This window comes from Equus quagga, chromosome 1 (assembly GCF_021613505.1).
Source record: "Equus quagga isolate Etosha38 chromosome 1, UCLA_HA_Equagga_1.0, whole genome shotgun sequence".
Lineage (NCBI taxonomy): Eukaryota > Metazoa > Chordata > Mammalia > Perissodactyla > Equidae > Equus > Equus quagga.
Window position 1 is genome coordinate 105,280,858 of NC_060267.1, and position 19,815 is coordinate 105,300,672.

General features: G+C 56.3%; 1 protein-coding gene across 9 annotated transcripts in view; it reads left to right on the forward strand.

Moving 5' to 3' along the window:
• The window catches only part of ATP2B2 (ATPase plasma membrane Ca2+ transporting 2), a 355,046-nt gene that overhangs the window by 127,853 nt on the left and 207,378 nt on the right, over positions 1–19,815 (forward strand). Inside the window, exon 1 of one of the 9 annotated variants that reach the window (XM_046675059.1) lies at positions 15,599–15,697. The exons of the other annotated variants lie outside the window; for them this stretch is intronic. The gene's annotated coding sequence lies outside the window, so the exon portion shown is untranslated. Of the gene's footprint in view, positions 1–15,598; positions 15,698–19,815 lie in introns of those variants that run through there. 9 annotated transcript variants of the gene reach the window in all.

The window sequence follows — 19,815 nt, forward strand, 5'->3', positions numbered from 1 at the left end:
TCTCAGGCCGCACAGGAGGCCACGGTTCCCCAAGGCCCCTCTTCCGAAAGGACATTTCTGCAGCAGCGGGAGCCAAAAATAGCTGGTGGTAAACTGATGGTTCACCAGGCAGAATTGTGGTGTGGGGGGCCAGCCTCCCCTGAGCCCCAGCCACCTGGCCTGTATCTCCTAAATCTTGGGAAATGTAGGCTCTCTCTGAGGCTGGTGTTCTGGAAGTTTTTCTTTCTTTGAACGTCAGGTGTGGATTTTCGTGCCGTGGGCCTCTCCGAACCCCTCATCCTGCCAGGAGCCTAAACGCCCAGGCTGCTTTGAGCATCTCCTCCTGGACACACGAGCCTTTGGTGTGTGGGCGGCAGAAAGGTGGGAGCAGGCTGGCTTAGCTCCAGTGCCATGGTCCAGGACCCCCCACACGCCCCCCAGTCTCCCCTTTGTGGGATGGCAGAGGCGAGAAGGCTGCCTTTCATTCTGTCCTACACCTGGTGCTGACCGGGCCTGGGCCATCGGGGGCATGGCCTGAGCTGGGCCCCCTGGAAAGGACCGGGCCCACCCTCCTTGGGTCTCCTGGACTCCGCTGAGGGACAGAGCCTGGCCCAGCGATGAAGGGCCTCTTCATTTTGCCTTCCTCTCCCCTGGGGAGCAGGGGTGATTTTTGAAGTCGGCCAGACAGGAGATAGTATCTGAGCCCTTCCCAGAAGACCACCAGTGCTGCCTCCTGCACACGGTTCCCCCCCTCCTCGCTGCCCCTCCTCCTGGATCCTCTCCATGAACCCAGTGACCGTTCACTCGTTCCCTGAGCACCGGCTGGGGCCTCCCCAGTCTAGGCGTTGTTTTCCATCATCACGCCCCATTCTCCAAGCCCAGCACACATTCCTCATGCTCGTAACAACAAGGACTAGAAGCAGTAACCACACTACAGCTAACGTTTATGGGGAGCTCCTCTGCGAAGCGCTCTGCGTGAGTTTTCTCCTGAGATTCTCGCCCTGTCTTGTGAAGCAGCCCCGGTCGTCACCTCCATTTTATGAATGAGGAAACTGAGACTCATGAAAGTCATGCATCTTGCCCGAGGCCACAGAGCTGATAAGTGGGGTTATCGATCACAAAGCGAGGCTGGCGGGTTCCTGGGCGCTCACCCCCGTTCTGTGCCTCTGTCAGCATGAACAAGATTAGGGTGAGAACGTGCACGTTTCATTTGACCTCCTCCTAACACAGGAAATGTTATTATTCCAATTTGGTGATTCCAGAAACTGAGGCTCAGAGAGGCCCATAGACTTCCCTGAGGTCACCCAGCTGAGACTTTGATTTCAGGACTTCTGGCTGCCAATCCACTTTTGCTGCCACACGTGGCCCCTGAATTCCAGAAGGGCGTTTTGTCCTGCAATGGGCTCTGATGAGCCATGGCTGAGATGAAGCCCTGTAGGTTGCAGAATATGCCTCGGGCCCCTGGCCCCTGTCAGACTCTGGCCGGGAGGAGAGATGGCCCCAGGAGAGTCAGCTCTGGAAGGAGGGGCCCAGCCTGGCTGTCCCTGGGGGAGTGGGGAGCTTTCTGGGTTGTCACAATGGCTGGAGGCTGCTGGCATTTGTGGGCCAGGACCAGGGGTGTTATAGGCCCCACAAGGCACATCGCAGGCCTATGCTGAGTGCGGCACAGTGTCGAGTGTCACATTGGATGTTGACGTCAGGGAAAATCCTGTTTTCTCGTATCTAAGCCCAGAGTCTGCCCTTGTGTCACAGGCTGACACATTATATATCCTGGAATTTCCGGGAGTAAAACTACAAGTAAATCGAGGGAAAACTGCCCTTCGTCTTGTTCAGAGCTTCGCCAAGAACCGTCCCCATTTTAAAATGCAGGAGCAGCAGCCGTGTTGTTGGAGATGCTGGTACAACGGCCCTGTCTATGTTGGTGGCATCACAGTCCAGGGGCTCAGTGTATAGCTGTGAATGAGTTTACTTAGCCCTCACTTCAAAATGTCAAACGTAGTGAAAAGAGCTGACAAGACTCAGTTGAATATTGTCTTCTCTTCCATCCGAACTAGTTCATCCCAAGTAGGATCCAAGTAGGCTGCTTCACTCTTTGTCCCAGCGTCATGGTCCCCGGGCACGGCAACGTGGAAACGCGAGCAGTGTTGTCGTAGATGACTTGTCTTTCATTCCTCGTCTATATTGCAGCTGGGGCATTGTATCCCTTTTCTAAATGATGTGTATTGGCAGCTTATATTATTGGGGAATTTGCTTTCAAGACAGTAAAAGGGCTGTTGCTTTAGATGGGGCCGAGGACCGCTGGCACAGTGGACAGAAATGGGGCTGGGGCTGCTGCGCTGCCCCTAATCGCCGGAACTCAGAATGGCTCTTCTCCCAGGCCTCTGACGTCATTCACTTCATTTGGTTCTCCCACTAGACGAGTGGGGGAACAGCGGGTGTTGACAGAAAACAGATGATGGGCGTTGGATGGACACGTAATTGGGTGAATGGATGGATGGATGGGCAGGCGGGTGCACAGATGGAGAGGCGAATGGATGGATGGATGTGGTGGGTGGACAGACAGATGAGTGGGCGTGTGGGTGGATAAGAGCGCAGGTGGACAAATGGGTGGCTGGATGGGTGGGTGTGTGCACGGACAGACAGGTGGTGAACAAATGGACTGAGGTGGACAGACACGACGGGTGGGCAGAAACAGATGAGTGAGTGGCTGGACAGATGGGAAGGTGTCTGGGTGGAAGGACAGGAGAGTGGGTGGGTAGGGGGAAGGGCGGATGGATGAAATGAGGGAAGGTGGAAGATGAGCACAGAGAGGTTTATTCACCTGCCCAAGATCACCCCGCTAGTCAGCAGGGTTGGAACCCAGGCAGTCTGATGCCAGAGCCCCTTCTCTTAATCGCTGCCTTACATTTGATGAGGTAACTTACCCAGGTCACCAGCTAGGGACAGATGAAGCCACGATTTGCCCCCAGGTCTGTCTGATTCAAGTGTACTACCACACTGGGCTGGAGACTGGAAAATAACATGCTGGGGGGTGCAATTATGAATGCCACAGGCATAGGGAGCCGGCACAGGGTTTCGTTCCAGCCTGGCCGTCACACCGTCAGTTCTGAGTTCAGAAAGGTGATTCACCCAGCAGTGTGATCCGGGGCGTGGGGGCCGCCCGTCAGGAGGCTGTGGCAGCATCAGTCAACAAGGAGACGAGCCGGAGAAACAGCTGTGGGGGCAGAGGAGCAAACAGCTTCAGAAAGCTTCCAGAATCTGAGTTGTCAGGACCTGGTGACTAAACCATGCAAGAAACGAGGAAGAGCAGAAATCACAGGGGTCGGTGTGGCCCTGGACACAGTCTCCTCCCCTTCCTGAGCCTCACCTTCTGTGTCTAGCGTGTTCCTTAGGGCAACAAAGGCCAGGCTGCCGCAACAAAGGGTCCCCCGCCCCAGACTGCAGCTTAACCAAGCCAGGAGCCTTCTCCTTGTTGGCTGCTCCAGCCTGATGCTGTGCTCCACAGGGTCACTCACGGACCCCGGGGCCTTCCCTCTTGTTGCTCAGCCTCCCCTTAAGATGACGCCCACATCTGCATGGTGGAAGGTGGGGCTCAGGCATGTCACATTCCAGGTCACACGGGTGGGGCCAGGTGGAGGGGACACACCCAATGTTTAAGTCAGGGTCTAGAATGACACTTCTAGGGACAATATTTCCTCTCAGTGAGAATTCGGTCCCATGATCACACCCAGCTGCAGGGGAAGCTGGGAAGTGTAGTCCATGAGAGCCACCACGTGCCCAGGCAAATGGCAATCACCCGGGGTAAGAAGAGAATGAGTTTGGGAGCACACTGGGAAATCTGTCACATCTGGGAACTGTGGGATACAGAGTTATCCTTGAGGCAGAATGAGGTCTTGTCTCTGGAGCCCCTGGCACAGGCCTGGCGTGAGGTAGAAGCTGGGAAATGGTAGGTGTCTTCACCACTGTTAATGGACGTGCAAATGACCCGTAGAAGGGCAACAAGGCCCTCCCAGAACTCTGAGGTCTGGCTGCAAAGTCAGTACATGGCGAGAGATCAGAGACAGCTCCAGGCAGTTCCAAAATGGAAAGTGTTTCGGGCCACAATCGGGGGACGGGAGAGGGGAGAGAAGGTTTTAGGAGAAGAAGAGTCAGCCTGGAGCCAGGGTTGAGCAGAAGGCAGAAGGAGGTGGGCAAGGAGCATGCTCCCGGGGAGGGGAGGGGCTGCTGGCCCCGGCCGACCTGTGTAGCTCAGGTGGCCTCAGCCCAGGTGTAAACACGGAGGTGCTGGAGGCCAGTGGGGAGCACAGATGCCACTCCAGGCGCTACAGATAGAGGAGTTGAATGCAGGGAATTGATCACGTGTTAACAGAAGAGTTGAAGGCAAATAACGGACAGGGCGGCACCCCAGGGGTGGGCAGCGCAGAAAGTCACTGCCACCCGTGGGTAGGACTGATCAGCCCCCGAGAGTTGGGTTAGCGTGAGTCTGTTCCCAGTGGACAGATGCACGTGGCCCGAGCTGACGGGTTTGAGATTCCCAGCCTCAGAGCCGAGGCTGGACCCAGAATGGGGGTCTGCCTGCACCCTTGACAGTTCCTTCTCCCTGGGGTTCGGGGGGAGTTGCCAGTGTGGCAGCCCCGTGGAAGCACGCTGCGTGCGGGGCCTGTGTGCATGGACACCACCTCGTGTATTTCCCACAACTGCTGCTCACACCTCTCTGCCCACTCCTGCCCCTTTGCCCCTGCCTCACCGTATCTCCCACGTCCAGGAGACAGAAGAGATCACCCCAAATATCTGAAGGGCCACCTTGGTCAGAAGTGGGGGCTTGTTTGCTGTGGCTCCCGTGGGTGGAACTGGGCCCCACAGGTGGAAGTTAAAGTATAAGCAGACTTAAGTCTAAATTTGGCTCCACTGCTTAGAAGCTGTGTGTCCTTGGACAAGTTGCGTAGCCTCTCTGAGCTTCAGTTGCCACTTCTGCAAAATGAGGATGCTGATGCTGCCCTTGGAGAACTTTTTCAGGGATTAAATGAAATAATCATAGCCAAGTGGCTGACTCAGTGGCCTGGTTTCTCTTGTTCACTGTTATTATTAATGATATCTGGTTACAGTGAGGCAAATTTCGGGGTAAGAAAAATATTTCCAACACTCTGAGCCAACCATTGTGGGGCAGCTGCCTTGGTAGGTGGTGAGCTCCCTTTTACAAAAGGTATGCAAGAAGAAGCCTGATAATTGCCTGTCTCCCCCTAGAGGCAGGGAGGGGTGGGCCTGGGTGCCCTCGGAGGTCCCTGCCAGCCCCGATAGGCAGCGGTTGGGGTACTTCCAGCACCTTCCGGGGCAGTCTGGGGCCACACAGGCTCACGGAGGCTCTGCTTCTCAGACTTTACAAAGTCACCCCACCCAGCCCTGTCGGCCCCTCACCCGCAAGGGCAGAGGGGACTCCAGGTCAGGGGTCAGGCCAGACTGGACCTTAGTCCTGATCCAGCCACGCTGAGCAGTTGACCTTGCAAAAGGTATGTCACGTCTCCGGCCTCAGTGACCCCATCTGTAAAGTGGTGACGATAATGTCTTCCTCATGGGCTGGCGTGGGAACTGGGTGAAATACTGCGTGCAGAGTTCTTGGCTCCGTGTTGAGCCGGGGCAGCACTGAAGATAAGGTGCTTCCATCATTGCTATTCTAACAGTTAAAAGGGAAGGATTTGCGTCAGCCTGTTTACACCACGCAGCAAGGTTGAAAAGAGATGAACTAGGGAATCAGAAAATAATGGTAGGAAAATAAGATGGAACCATGGAAGGTTAGTTCACAGCATGTATGCCTTATATTTGGTTTTGAGTTTCCTAGAAGCCAAAGCAAAGAGGGAAAGCAGATTTATTATGCATGGGTACGTGGTTGCAACCATACCTAATGCATAAGCAATCATAATCATTATAGAATATATGGATGGGTAGTCCATAATTTATTTAATTAATCCCCATTGATGGGCATTTAGGTTGTTCACAGTTTTTCTCTATCATGAACGGTGTTACAGTGACTATCCCAGTATGCATGTTTGCGTGACTCTTGAATGTATGCCTGTCACTGTTATCAATTCAACGACCAGCCAGACCTTCCTAGTCTTCCCGACGGGAAAAGACAGAGATGGGATGGGACGGGGGTCCCGAGGAGAGATGAGGGGCTGGAGATTGAGAGGGGCTGGGGGAGGGGCGGGGACTCAGGGACTCAGACATCCCGCCATCGTTGCTGCTCATCTACCCTCCTTCCCCGAGGCCTAGCGGGACAGACCCTGTGGCCAGGGAGGGGGAGGCGAGGCAGGCTCCCCACCGCGGGGGGCAGCCCCTCCTGAGATCAGAGCAGACGCGGGACTGAGAACGGGGCTCCCTGTGCCGCCCGCGCCCCGGCCCTGCCTGACTCAGCAGCCCGCGAGCCACCCGCCCGGCCTCAGCCCGGCCGCCCCCCCTGGGCCCGCTCACGGGGACCCGCCTCAAGGTGGGGCTCAGACGGCCTCTCTCCCATCAAGGCTCTGTCCCCACCCACGGCACTCAGGAGTTCCCAGCCCGCCCACGGTGGGTGCCACCCAGACGACGGGCTCCCTCAGCGCAGGGACGTTGTCTTGTCGCGTCCCTCGTGGAAGCGTGTCCTAGGGTGAGACGTGGTCTGGAAACGAAAGGCAGCTGTGGTGCGAGGCGCTTTGAGACACAGGCGAGCCGAGCCGCTAAATGCGGCCCCTGGAGAGGCAGCCGGTGGGAACTGTGGCTCTGCCGTTTGCCGGCTGTGTGACCTCGGGCAAGTCCTGTCACCGCCGCGAGCTGCGGCTTCTGCGTTGGGAAAATGGGGACGGGGACAATTCTGGCTGTGCGGCATGGCGGGTGCCCGCCCGTCCAGGTGTCAGGCACTGCTGGCAGCAACCGCTCTGACACCGCACAACACGTAGCGCTTGTGCCAGGAAACGCAGCCACTGCCACGCCCGGCCCGGCCCGGTGTCACTTGTTCAGGCTGTCCACTGGCGCTGGCTGTGTGCTGGGTGCAGCATGAGGCTTGGAGAGTATGACTGTCCACGGGGCAAATGCTCTCTGCTCCCAGGGGCTCAGCCTGGTGGGGAGACAAGAGTCAGACAAATCATCACACAGGGTGCTGCCCAGTTTCCGTCCCAGCTCTGTGCTGTGAGAGACGCGTCTAGAAGGCCATGTGAGCGCCAGGGGAACGGCTTCTGATCAGAGGGTCAGGGAAGAACATTCTGCAGCAGTGACCTGGATGATCAGAAGGATTTAGCAGGAGGAGAGCAGGGCATGAGCGGTCCAGGCAAAGGGAGCAGTACGTGCAAAGATCCTGAGGTGGAAACAGGTCAGGTGCACTGGGGACACTGAAGGCAGGCCAGTGTGACTGGAGCCTAGAGGGCAGAGACGGTGCCATGAGGAAGGTGGGCAGGGGCCTGCAGGACATGAGTGCAGTTCGCACTTCATCCTAACTGGGGATTCAGCTTCCAGAAGACCCTTCTGTTGGAGAGTGGATTATAGGGGCAAGAATGGAGGCCAGGAGACCGGGTGGAAGGTAGTGCATTCGTTCAGGCGAGTCATCATGGTGGACTGATGAGGTTGGTGACAGTGTAGGGGAGAGGAGGTAAGAGATGGTGAATGTAGAATCTACAGGATTGGGTGGTGGGCCTGGTGTGAGCAGGTGATGGATGGCAGGCAACTGGTTGACTGGCTGTGGCAGCCATATCCTGAGATGAGGAAGCCTGGAGGAGGAGCAGCCTGGGGAGAGAGATGGGGCTCGGTTGGGGCGCTTTTCAGCCATGAAGTCCTGGCCCTCAGACTGGGGGCAGCCACGGGCAGGCTCCTTTGGTTTTAGGGGCACATCAGAGACAGGGCACCTGGGTGAGACCCCACAGTTGTCAGCCCCTCTCTTGAGCCCCTGCCGCGCTGCAGCCCCCGGGAGGGCAGGTCTCAGCTCTCAGCTGACAGCAGAAGCTTGGTGCGTCCAGCCACAGGGCTCCCATCCCCAGCCTCCCCAGCCCACACTGCCCGTGGCTCCGCGTGGTAGAGGGCGTCCACCTCACCCTGGTCCTCCCTGGTTTGTTCAGAAGCCCAGCTGCCGCCTTTGAGTGGCTCCCATCTCGTTATCCCTGGAGTTTCCACTTCTTTTTCTGAAAATTTAATTGCCTGCTCGATTTGAAAGGGCCTGGACCAGCTGTTCAGGTTTGGGAAGTGGGAGTGAAATGCGCCGTGATCAAAGCCCGCAAGAGGCCGGTGTCACTCTCGTCAGCAGCTCCTTAAGCTCGGAGCAGCTTTACTCCCCTCACATGGAAAGCAAATTGCTCGGCTCGGAGACTTGAAAGGAAGAGTGTGAAGCAATTCCCAGCGTTTGAACTGCCTGCTGCATCTTTACATGGCTTTGCTTTGGAAGCGGAGGCCCCAGGCCTCGTCCCAAGCTCCCCGGGAGGGCACACGTGCGGAGAGGTCCCTGTGGGCCTCCTGTCTCCTCGCACGTCCCTTCAGTCCCTTCAGATGGAGCCCGGGATGAACCTGGAGGAGCCAGCGAGCTCTGCAGATCATCTCCCAGAGCCGCCAGCCCCACCCCGTCTTCTCAGAGAGCAGGGCGGGAGTCAGAGGCTCCGGGTGCAAACTCCGGCAGTGAGCACGTCTCTGGTGCGGCGGATCTGCCCGTCTGTACAATGGGCTGAGGACTTCCCCGTCCACCTCTCTACGTTTTCGAGAGGCCTCAGTACGATGCAAACTGTGAAAGTCCCCCGTAAGCAGAAGGCGCACCCGGCAGTGGTGACCGCTGTTCGGCTCATTACCCCTCCTGGGATGGCTCAATTTAAAAGTCAAGGAACTTAGAGAAGCAGGAAAGCATTTCTAAAATGTTAGAAAACAAATTAACGTTTGAAGGGCAGGAGGACCAGGTGTGAAGTTACCTTGAGAGCCACAAGGTGTAAAAATAGCAGAGTAGGTGACAGGAGCAGCTGGCCTCGCTCCTGGAGGCCACAGGGCCACCTTCTGTCACTCTCCTCCTTGTTCTCTCCTCTCCTCCCGTCACCTCCCCTGCCTCCTGTCCTCCCCTTTCCATGTTTCTACTGCCTCCTCTCACCCACCTCTCCCTCTTTTTTTTTTATACTCTGGTTTTTAAAAATTTACCATCTTAACCATTTTTAAGGTCAGTTCAGTGGTGTTAAGTATGTTTACATTGTTGGGCAATAGATCTCTAGAACTTTTTCATCTTGCAAAACTGAAACTCTATACTCATTAAACACTAATTCTCCCTCCCATTCCCCTACCCATCTTTCTCCTTTTTTTTTTTTCCCCTTCTGAGTTCCTTTCTCCCTTTTTTGCTCTAAGAAAGTTATGAGCTATATAAGTCAAGAGTCTTTCTGTTGAAAGTGACTCAAACTGATTTAAGCCCCAAAAGGAATTTATTGGCTTGAGTCACTGAAAAGTCTTAGGGTTACAGGCTTCAGGTACAGCTGGATCCAGGGGCCGGAACAAGATCATCAGCACTCCTTCTCTCCTTCTCTCTCCATCTCTCAGTTCTGCCTCTCCCTGTGCTGGCTTCATCCTCAGGTAGCTTCTCCTTGTGTGGTGGTAAAGGTGGCCCCCCAGCAGCTTCAGGCTTACATCCTAACAGCTCAGCCGCCCCGGCAGAAAGAGTGCGTCCCTCCCTGTAGTCTTAGCTCGTCTTCAGGCTGACTCTCAGTGGCTCCCAGGTCACACGCGCATCTGTGGACCAGTCACTGTTGTGGGGACGCAAAGCAAAGCTTTGTTTGGCCAAGGCCAGGACTCAGACCCACCCTGGGAGCCAGCTGGGCTCAGCCTTGTGCAAGCCCCGCAGTCTGAGAGTGGGGATGAGTGGCTCCCCGAAGGCAGTCCTGGCTGCTCTGACCCAGAGGAGGAGGCGTGGTGGCCAGCAGGGGCCACAGGCTTCTCCGTGCCAGGCCACACCTCCAGCAGCTGGGAAGCATGTGGGGATCTGGTGCTGCCTTACTCTGCACACGGCGGAAATGTCCCCACAGCACTCCCTTGCCACGGGGCCTGCATGGGACCGTCTTCAGCCAGGAAGCAGCCCCACACCGCCAGCTTTGGGGCATGGCTGGCCCCACTACTGGGCCTTCTGCTCCCCCGACCTCCTCAGCCACCTCGGTCCTGTCACCATGATGCCCCACCTTCTGGCTCTAGTGGGATGGCGTGGAACCAGCATGGGCCTCAGACTCGCACAGATCTGGGTTCGGAGCCCTGCTCTGCCGCTTACTGAGATCAATGATGTTGGGGGAAGGATCAGAACAGAAAAGTGGTCTGGAATGTTACCCTCGGGTGCAGCGCCCTTTCCAGCACCTCTGACTGCTCCCCCTGCCCGGAACACAGCCCTCGGTGACTGCGCCCGCCCTATGCTGCCTGCTTGACGCCCGGGCCATTTCTCCTCCTCCCCTGAAGACAGCCCCAGTGCCCTGTCCTCTGGGAATCCTGTCCCCACAACGCTGGCCCTGCATCTCTCTGCAGCCTGGTCCCCCTGGAGCCCCACCCTGGGATCACTCGCCCCCTCCCTCCCTCAGCTCTCCTAACGGAAGGTTCTCCCACTTTCTTGCATTGCACCATGGAGGTGTGACTTCCCAGGGCATCCAGCCTCGGCCAGGCTGTCCTGATTTCCGATGTTGCAAAGGCGGTGGGAGACCCCCCCACAATCCAACGGTGCGTCCGCAGTTCACTTTTCTGATGTGCTTTTATAAGTCTTCAGAAGTTCACGCTTCCCGGGCACCTGCCTACCCTCCAGCATCTTCATTGACCTCCCAGCCAGCGGCGCTCCTGGAACTCGAACTGCCTGCCAGAGCCCACGTGCCACCCCAGGCCTACGCCCCAGGCTCACTCTGTGTCTCAGAGCAGAGGCCCAGGCTGGGAGGCCACAGGTCACTGATCCACCACACGGCCAGGGAAGGAAGGAGGGGAGCCCCCTCGGGCCTGGAGTGACTTGCGATGGAGGAGCAGGAATTGGGGAGCGTGAGTACCACCCACAGCCTGGTGTCCCAGGAGCAAAAGCCAGAACTGAAATATCACACAGTCTTGGCTTCAAATCCTGAGTTTGCCACCTATCTGCTGTGTGACCTTGGGCAAAGCACTTCGCCTCTCTGAGCCTTAGTTTTGCACATGTACAAAATGGGGACAATTGTACCCACCCCAGAGAGTTGCTGTGAGCATCCAATGACATAATAGATTGAAGAAGCTATTTGTTTCCTGTTAATAAAATAGAAAAGAATAAGTACATAGGCATAACAACATTTTTTATAAAACAATGAAATAATGTAATAACATTTCAGTTCTGCATGTTTTCTGAGCACACACTACGTGGCCTCCTTGCTGTTTTTCAAACATGCCGGACACACTCCCCTCTTCAGGGATTTTGCCCTTGCTGTTCCCGCCCTGGGAATGCCCTTCCCCATAGGTCCTCGTGGCTGGCTCTACTCCCTCCCTCCAGTAGGGCTTATGCACCGCCTCCTCAGAGAGGCCCTCCAGCCCTCCCACCTGCCCTGCCTTTCTGGGCTTCATGGCGGCAGTCCCCTCCTGAGACATCCTGTTGCTATCTGTGTGGATTGTTGAGTATCTGTCTCCCGCCCCTGGAAAGTCAGCCCATGGGGGCAGGGACCTTGTTCCCTTCTGGCGTCCGCATGCTGGAGGACAGCCTGGCACATAAGGGGCGCTCAGTGAAGACTGCAGGCTGTTGAGGAGGTGGTTAGACCCGTCCCTGCCCCGGGAGCTCGGTTTGCACTGAGCAACATCTAAGACAGTAACAACCGTTCTAATGAAAACACCTGCTCCGGGCGGGCTCTGTCCGTCATTGTGCCTCGCCCTTCGCGTGCCGCCCTCGTGTGCTCCTCCCAGCAGCCCACCGTGGGGGTGCTGTCAGCATTCCCATTCAACAGAGGAGGCCAGCTCGGAGAGGAGGTGGGACTGGCCCAGAATCAAACCGGGGGAATTCGAGCCCAGGTGTATCTGCCGCCATGGCTGGGGCCCTAGACACCAAAACTAGGGTGTCGGGAGGGAGCTGGAAGCCCAGCACACAGAGGGGAGCAGGACCTTGTGCAGTGGGATCAGGGAAGGCTGCCTGGAGGAGGGGGCACTTGATCTGGACCTTGATGGGTACGTAGGAGGCTTCCAGGCAAAGAGGAGAGAGCAGAGCCTTCAGGGGTCCGTCCTGTGGTCCATTCCACAAGCGTTCGTGGAGCGGCTTCTACGTCCCAGGCAGAGAGAACACCCTTCGGGGAATGAGGCTCTTGAACTCCAAAGTTAGCTGAGGTATTAGGGCCAGCGGCCTTGGGAGACCTGGGGCAGGGCCTGGGCCTCGCTGAGCAAAGCAGAGGAGCAGGCATGAGCACCTACTGTGCGCCAGGCACAGCGCCAAGGCACCCCCTTCGCCCCCTCACATTGCATTCCCACCATTTGATACAGAGGGTACGGTGCACATTTTCAGATGAGGGACCTGAATCCGTGGGCTGCGAGTCTGGCTGCGGGCCGCCTGGGTTTGGTGGTGCAACGTGGGAGGAGCGCGCCTCCTGCCTGTCATAAAACGGGCTGCTGACCTGCCTCTGGCAAAGAGAGACAGGAGATGGTGTCGGGGCCCCGGGTCCTGGGCCAGCCTGGTCCTGAGAAACTGGCAGAGAAGTGGCCTAGAAGACCCGGCCCCTCTGGGCCACGTCAGCAGCCTTGGGGAGGTCTGACCCACACCCGGAGGTCTCCGTCACTGTCTCTCTCACTTGCTTTGCGACCCTGAGCAGATCTCTTTGTTTCTCTGGGCCTCTTGTTTCCCTAACTCCCAGGAGCTAAAGGATCTTCGAAGCCGCCCTCTTGGCTCAGACCTTGCAGATGGCCGCTGTCACAATGACCCCAAGAGAGCAGCTTAGAAGGTGTCAGCTAACACTTCTGTGGGTCAGGAGTCGGCACCGGCCCCCAGGCTAACACCGGGACGGGGTGTGTCCCTCCGGGAGGCCTTCGTGGGGCGTTGACACCTCGCCTTCCCAGCTCCCGGAGGCTGCCCTCCTCCTCGCAGGCCTTCCTCCCTCCGCAGGCGGCCTTGGCTTTCTCACACCACATCACTTGCCCCCTGACTCTCCTGCCTCCCTTTTCCCCTTGCAGGACCCCTGTGACTACATCGGGCCCACCCCGGTCACCCAGGACCACCTCCCTTCTCAGGGTCAGCCGATGAGCAACCTTCAGTCCCCTTTGCATGTAACCTGGGGTAGTCACAGGCTCCAGGCGTCAGAACGCGGACGTCTTTGGGAGACCACTGTTCTGCCCACTACGCCTGGAAACCAGGACGTCTTGGGGAGCCTTTGGGCAAGCCGTTTCTTCTCTTTGGACCTCAGCTTCCTCTGTTTTGAAATGGGGGGGATCATTGTGACCCCCCCACCTCCTGCTGCCTTGAAAGCAAACGGAGACGATGTGTGTTCACGTGGGTTGTGGAAGATCAGGCACTGCCCGTGGGGTCCGTTCTTTATTCCTGGGGTGTTTCTGTCGCTGGTGACACCCACTGACAGCTCTCACTGGCCACTCCAGCCTTCGTATACTTTGCTGTGAAAGGCTGCAGCCACCCCCCCCCCCCACTCCACCCCCGGAAAACAAACGAGGGTCTGTCAACTGCTCCTGCTCATTATAATCTCTCGCTTCTTTTCCCAGAACCCCAGGGCCCCTGGGATTTGGGAGTTGGGGAATGTCACTCAAGGATGCCTATTGAGCGCCGAACAATAGCCCCTCATGAGGTCACACGGCCGCTTAGCAACTGCTCAGGCCCTTAGTAACCGGCCCAGAAGTGGTGATATTTACCCAGCAGAAACTTCGGGTTGCATGGCTAACGCCCAGTGCCTTCCAGAGAGCTGCAGGCCCTCAGAAGCGACCTCCACCCGCTTGTAGCTGCGTTCCAGCTCTTCCAAGAGCGGGCCCGCGAGGGAGCCAGAGCCCCCAGTCCTGTCCCAGCTCCACCCCTCTCGCTGGGCTTTCCCCGAAATGTGGGGTTCAGACTAAAGGATCAACAAATAGGGTAACCATGTGTCCTGGTTGGCCCAAATCAGTCCCGGGTTATCATGACTATTGAAAGCGTCCTTTTCATTCTCAAGTGTCCCCAGTTGGAAGACCGAATTTCTGGTCACCCCAAGGCCCCTTCCAGCCCTTGATGCCGTTATTCTCCCCCTCCGCCCTCTTCCTCAGTCCTGAATTAATCCTGAATAGTTCGGCCAAGGTTTTTCAAGGACTTTTTCTGTGCCATGCCTAGAGCTGGGCTCTAGGGAAACTGAGGCAAACCAGACGTCATCCCTGCTCTCAGGAGCTTCCAGCTCAGGGGAGAATGCCACGAAGCACTCTGCAGAAACCCAGGATTGAATACAGAACCTTGTAGTTCTCAGCCTGGCTTGCACTCCCCACTAAGCTATTTTAGTAAATAATAATGCTCCTTCGTATGAGGGTGGCACTTTGCAGTTCCAAAGCGGTTCCCTTCTGTCACCTCATTTAACCCTGCCGCCGTCTGAGGGTGCGATTTTCGTGTGTCCCCATTGCACCGATGGGGAGCTGGAGGCCAGAGGTCAGAGAGGGCGGTGGTCCAGACGGCACATGGCTGGGTGACCCTGGGAGGCGGCTCCACCTCGGCGCCTGCTTCACGGAACTGTCATGAGAAGTCAGTGCGACAACACGAAACCGTCCTTTAAAAAACAGCAGCTGCCACAAATGAGCGCCTCCGCCCGAGCTGTCGTGGCCCCGGCAGCTGCATTTTCAGGAGGTTCACCTGTTTCTCCCGTGCCCGCAGACCCCACTTTGGGGGGCTCCTCGCACGTTTCAGAGCCCCGGAGCCAATCCAGCAGGATTCCCAGCTCTGCCTCGGGGCAGCTGTGGGCCCTGCTTCCAGCCTCAGTGTCCTGGTCTGTGAAATGGGCAGAGTAGCAGGTGGTTGTGAGGGTGGAAGGAAGCAAAGCCCGTGGAAGGCTTGGTAGGGGCCCAGTGTGAAGATGGTCTCAAGGATGGGAGGTCTATCTTGCTTTTCTGCCGTTGGGTGTTGCAGGCGTCTTTGCTAAGTGTTGGAGGAGTGAAGGGTTTGGGGGTGGGAGCAGGCAGCACCCCCGAGGCGGTGTTTACACCCACCCCAGGAGCCTGTGCCGGCGCCCGCTTGGGCTCTGCTTCCAGCTGCGTTGGCAGCAAGGGGGCCCGGCCGCTGAAGGCTGTTCCCCCCGCGCCCCGCTCACCTTGCAGGAGGAGCAGGGCCGCTCGCGCCCTTTTCCTTGCGGAGCAGCCCCATGGGGGCAGATCTGTCAGATCCCATGGCGATGCCTAAGTGGCTGCCGCCCACGCCCCTTGCCAGCGCTATGAGTCACCACCCGGCACCGAGGCGGCGGCCGTGGGAAGGGTGTTCCCTCTCTGGCTGCAGAAATGCTGCTGCAGGACTGCTCCAGAAAGCCAAAACCAGGCCCGTGACGAGCACGGCTGCCCTCCTTATGCAACTGTTAGCATTGTTTAGACGCGCTGTTAACGTTCCTGGCTTCCGTCTGCCCGGGGCTCCAGAGAGCTGCCCGGCCCCGGCCTCAGGTCCCGCTGCCAGCAGCCCAGACGGAGCTCGCGTCCCCTTCTACAGGGGGGGAAACTGAGGCATGCTTGAGGCCGTGTGGCTGGGACACTCCAGCCCCGGCTCTCCACATCAGCCCTCAGAGCTGCCCCCGCTGGCCGTCCTAGGTAGCTTTCGGAACCAGAGACAGCGAAACAGGTAAATGTGATCCATTTTATTTTTTTTCAAATGAAACGTAATTGTGAGCAATTGTGTCCCATTGCTGGGCTGGAAGTTTGAACTCTGATTTCTGATAAAAAGAATGAAAAATCTATTTCTAAGTGTAAGTTCACTTAGAATAGAAGCGTTTCTATGGGGAAATATTTCTTCATATAAAACTTTGCATTGTTAAAGCTGGGCCGTGGGGGGGTTGGGGGGCGGGGCGTGTGGTATCCGTATTAAAGAGAAAGATGTGTTGAGGGCTGTGTGTGGCCAGCAGCTGCGATGACGGTCGCAGATCCTCGTGCGAGCTGCTGAGGCTGGCGCTCTCGCCGCGTCTACTCTGTGCCCGAGGCACCTGCTGCAGTGGGAGCATCGTTCACGGCTGCCTTGCCTGGTCACCGTGGGCTGCGTCTTTCTCTTTCCCCACTGAACTCACTAGTTCCTTTTCCGCTAGGTACCCACTCACGGTCCCGTGAGCTCATTAAGATTCAGACCTGAGCTCCCGGAGGCTGTGGGGGCAGGAGGCTTAGAAAATACTTGCACAGGCATTCAGGTGATTTTGCACCTCGGCTGGAGTCCTCTTAATGAAGCACTCCTGCTGTCCTGTCCAGCCCGGAGGGAAACAGGCATCAGTGAGAGTGGAGGAGGCAGAAAGGGCCCACGTGCATTCCCACCGCCTCAGTCCTGTCCCAGCCTTAGACTTGCCTGACCCAAGTCGAAGAAAGCCCGTCTGTGCCTTCAGCCAGAGAGCCAGCAGGCTGAGTCGTGTCCTCCAGCAGCCTGGCCTGACTGCGGTCTGTGCCCCGCGTCTGGCCTGGGCAGCTGCGAGGAACAGCTTCCTTCTCTCCCTGAGCCAGTGTGTATGTACCCCTGTCGTCCGCCCATGACCTCACCCGGCACGGACTTCCTACTATTTAAAACTCTCCTGCAACTAATTCTGCAGACTTCGGGGTGACGTGGCTCCTCGCCGTGCTCAGGAGAATGTGCGATGTGGTGCCCAGGCAGCCTGGGATCCTGGAGTGGGCACGTTAAGTCTCGACAGGGTTCCTGTGAAGTGGATTTTGGTTTATCAGAACCTGTATGCTAGTCACTTTCTTGGGAACATTGGGAATGTGTCCTTCTGGGAGAGAGAAGTTTTCAACTCCAAAAGATAAGAGATCTGTACCTCAAATTGGACTAGATCTTTTAGAAAAAGAATCACATAAAGTGTGCTATCTGAAAACAAACATCAGAAATCTGTAGAATTAGGATCCAGTTTATTTCTGGGTTAAACAGGAAAAAAACACAAAGAAAAAAATAAAGATTGTTACGTAGTTAAATTAATCTTAAAGTGACTGGAAAGAGAAACAACAGCCTGTAGAAGGTAAAATGCTCTAGGTCCAACGTGGTCCTTAGTCTCCAGTAAAGGAGACTTGTCACGTGTCTGCTATTTGCTCAGGTTCTAAGTCTCAGAAATTGTTCCTATGTCCTATCAGCCTTCCTTTCAATAAACGTTTATTGCTTTTGTATTGTTCACAGCTCTTCAGTTGCTCTTTCCAGTGAGACTTCAGAGGCTCTGTTCTCTGTGGCTAGGCCGCCACACAAGTCTCCCTTGGGCGAGTCCCCAAGACCTGTCTTGTGATAGAAGTCATTGTTGTTATGGATGCCTTGGGACTCTTAATAGAATGTGACCACATAGCAGGATATTAGGGGTCACGGGATTTGGAGTCAGAAGGACCATTTACTTGCTGTGTGGCTTTAAGCAAGTGACTTAACCTCTCTGAGCCATGTGGCACCCTCTTCTCAATTCCAGCATCAGCAGGCAGGGTCAGATGCCCCTCCTCATGCTGCCCTGCCCTTGTGCTGGCCTTCGTTCACCACACTGAGCGACACAGTTCCCTCTCTATCTCCCTGTCTTCCCCGGGCAACAAGTGCTCCCTGAGAGCTGTGTCATCTCTGTCCCAGTGCCCAGTGCAGGACCTGGCAAGGAGCAGAGAGAAGGGGTTTTGGCTGGGTAGGAAGAAGAAAGGAAGGGAGGGAGAGAAAGTAGGGAAAAGTGCAAACTTTAAACTCCTCTGCAACTCGTAGTTACTTATTTTAGTCTTAGGCTGGCCTAAGTGATAAGGCATGCTAAAAATGATAATATTTCTGCCACATGTCCCTTCCCAGTCAGTATTCAGCACTGACATCACCGTCATCTTATAGCTGACACGTGTTGAGCACTTATTTATACATGTGAGCCTGTTTACCTCCCAGCAGCCGGTGGCATAGGCACCACTGGGCTCCTCCATGTGACAGATGACAAAGCAGAGGTCGGGAGAGGTTGAATGATCTGCCCACATCACACAGCTGGCACATGGTCAGAGCCTGGATGGAGCCCATGTCCCCAGGATTGCAGGGCCAGAGCATTTAGCCAGTGTACCCCCAGCACCTAGTGCAGGGCTTGACCAGTAGCTGATTTCAGTAAAGAGTCTTTGAATGAATGAATGAATGAATGGGTGAGTCACCATCCCTCGGTGGCCCTTCTCTCACTAGACTCTCAGTCTCACCCTTAGTTCTCCTTCCTGGCATATGCAATCATCAAAACAGAACCTCTAGGATGAGTGGGGCTGGGTTCAGATGTGGGCTTCCCGTGTCGCCCTGGGGAAGTGCCTTCTCTCTGGGCACTGGCTTTGTTCTCATCCAGAGGGCAGGAGTATTAGTGCCTCCCCTCTCCGGCTGGGTTCTCCCAGAAGCAGATGATAAGACAATGATTCAGTGGCAGTAATTTATTTGGCACGCACAGGAATGCTGATAGGAGAGTGGGGAAGTGAGAGAGGAAAGGGAGGGAGGTGTTTTCAAGTTAGTTATTAATTTTCACTGCAGGCAGCTGGGGCTCAGCTGCCCTGGGGACTCTGGGAGCCAGCACAGAGCCCACAGCTCACGGTTTTCCCGCCGGAGGAGCAAGGGAGCCGGGGTGTTTGTACACCAATTCCCAGTTCCCGTCAGTCACTGGCTGAGCCTGCAGGCGTGGGGGGAGTGGCAGTACTTCTGCAGAACTTTCAGAAGCTCTGCCCACCAGGGAAGGCCCCCAGGCAAAGAGGTGCAGATGCTGTGGGGGAAATCGTTCCACAGTGGTTAGATCCGTGCGGTTACGGGCGGAGCAGCAACGGCAGCTATGTACTCTTAGCCTCACTATGGGGATTAAGTGGGTTCAGTGAGGTAAAGCTTAGAGAGACCCTGGAACACAGTAAGCTCTGGATGAGCCGTGAGGAGCCTTTTCCCAGCACCCTCTGTGTGATACGAAACAGATGCCCATGGGATCTGCTCCTTAGAACCGTGCCACCAATCTGCAGGTGGTGACGAGGTCCTACTGAGGGCCGGGTATGGGGGTGCAGCAGTGAGCTTCGCCAGCAGGTCCTGGCCATCAGCGTTCATGGTCCTTCCTGGCTGACAGAGGTTGAAGGAGCGATGATGGGCATGCCCCCAATAATGGCCAGCCCAGTACCCAGAGTGGTGAAGACCCAGGGAGCCGCCTCGTCCCACCCCTCACTTTACAGAGAGGGACTCTCCAGGGCACATGCTGAGGGGGCAGTGGCGAGACTGGACTCCTCGTGCAGTGCTCCTCCCAGGGGCCTTTGAAGTGAGCGTCACACATGTGGAGGGCGTTGGGCGAGCCCTCCAGCTGGGCTGCCCAGTGATGATTTTTGCAGCACAGGAAACATGTTCGGCAAATGCCTGAACTGAGAAATTTCCTGGGTGGTGAGTCCCTGCCACCTTTGGCATGAGGTGATTTTGGCTCAAAAGGGGCTTCAGCTTCCCTAGACAGGTGTCTGGAGAGTCCATGCCTGCAGCTTCCCCGGGGACTAAAATTCAGAAGTTTCATGGAACAGACACGTGGAAACAAGGACGTCTCCCCGCTCCCCTGGGCTAGCTGTGTGGCCTTAGGCTCCTCCTCTCCCTCTCTGGGCCATTTTCCTCATCTGTGAAGTGGGGACTGTCAATGGAATAACCGGCATGAGCGTGCTTTGGGAAATGTCAGCTCCCTGCATGTCACAGGTAGGAGAGTGTCGTTGTCATTGTTGTTGATGTTGTTAGGATTGATGTGACCTTGGGCCGGCCAGTTCCTCTAAGGATCCTCTCTCCATCTCTGCATT